Source organism: Pinus tabuliformis, chromosome 8 (assembly GCF_031772625.1).
Source record: "Pinus tabuliformis cultivar Carrire ecotype Pingquan chromosome 8, CPIR1, whole genome shotgun sequence".
NCBI lineage: Eukaryota > Viridiplantae > Streptophyta > Pinopsida > Pinales > Pinaceae > Pinus > Pinus tabuliformis.
Genome location: NC_142294.1, coordinates 848,498,038 through 848,499,692, shown reverse-complemented (window position 1 = coordinate 848,499,692; position 1,655 = coordinate 848,498,038). Strand labels below are relative to the sequence as shown.

Below are 1,655 nucleotides of genomic sequence, written 5' to 3'. Positions count from 1 at the left end.
TTTCAACACTTATCATACAACTTCAATACCCCTACCCTCCCTTTCCACCCCAAACAAAGCCTACCAACTTGCAGTATAACAAATGTGGCAAGTTGGCAATCATGTGCACAAATAACATGTTATCCATGTTTGAAAATTCAATGCCCTGAACCTTAAAATAAAATAACACTTGAATGGTAGGAAGTAGCTTTTGAATTGTTTCCACAACAGTTGCAGATCCCAGAGTCCAAGGCTAGTGCATTCAACTTTTTTTGAAGCCCTTTTCAGTCCACCTTAAAAGAGAGAACTTCTTGAAGAATTTCAGTTGTTGTAGGAGACGAGGCTCATATTCAAGTTTATGGGAGTGAGTTATCATTCAAGAGCTGCGAGTTGTTGAAGAATATGTTGCAATTATGCCCTTCTATGAAGCTATGAATTCAATATTTTGGGATGTGAATGGCTTCTACACCACCTTGATACAAGGCCTAGAAAATCTAGAGAAACCAATCTCTCCCCATAATTTCATGTTGATGGATTGACTTCAATAGAGTCTTGCATGTTAAGGTCCATACATAGGGAAATCATCCAATTGGTGTAGAAATTGTAGCTTCCAGTGGGAAACATATGGCTTGATGAATATATGGATGAGAGCTCAAAGCTCTGGGATGTGTGATATGTACCAAAATGTGGAATTACATGCCTAGAGAAATACCAGAATGTAGTAGAGAACATTTCCATGGAACTGAATGCTAACAGTGCAGGCACATGATGAGGAGCATATCAAGGTGCTGGAGGCCATCAACTTGGAAGAAGAGAACAAGGTGTTGATAGAAACCAAGATTGAAGCATGTGGGAAATAGTTTTTGCAATTTGATGATAAGGCCTTTGAGGCAAATTTTACAAACTGGAATAGGCCCAATGGCCTCAAAGGGTTCATGTCGTAGGCCTAATTTTTTTTATGAGGTTGGAAAGGCATAATCCTCGTTGTATAAGCACTGGATCCAACTAGATCTGAGGTCCACGGGCTCCCAAAGGAGCAACAACAACTATGTTGAAAACCAAGTGAGCTTGATTGACAAGATTCGACAATTGGAGCACTTTTTTGATACCCTGCTTGATGACTTCTCCACCAAGATTGTTGATAGCATGAAGATGCTCTTCGAAATTTGTAGTCTAGATTAATATGGTCACTATCTAGAAGTTGATCATTTAGATTACAACCTTAGGTAAAAACCCTCATCACATTTTAAGGTTTGTTTAGACTTTGACATATATTTGGAAACATTAGGAGGTAAGAGCATGCTCAATTTTTTTTCTTTCATTATAATAATGTCATTCTTTGTGGAAAATTTTGATTGAAGAAGATTTAAAGGAATTGGATTGGATATTTATAAAATTTAACCTAACCTTGATCATGGTCCAATTCAATGTGTTGAATTGAAGGCATCCAATTTAATGAATGGGCATACCCTTATAGCATGGTAAGGCCATTTGTCGACTATGTGGAGCAAACCCACTTTTCGCTTGTCCAGTAAGCAGACTACAACGAGTATGATTCAAGAGATCATATCATCATAGGCTTAAAGAACATTTATGTGAGAAGAATGAGGGTTTGATGTTGTAAAAGGTTGATGCCATAATTACAGAACAATATGTACTCCCTAAAATGACACACA

At 37.6% G+C, this 1,655-nt stretch overlaps 1 pseudogene; it reads left to right on the top strand.

Annotated features, from left to right (window-relative positions):
• The first annotated feature begins 392 nt into the window (after nucleotides 1–392).
• On the top strand, nucleotides 393–923 carry LOC149238231 (uncharacterized; annotated as a pseudogene).
• Nucleotides 924–1,655: the final 732 nt, after the last annotated feature.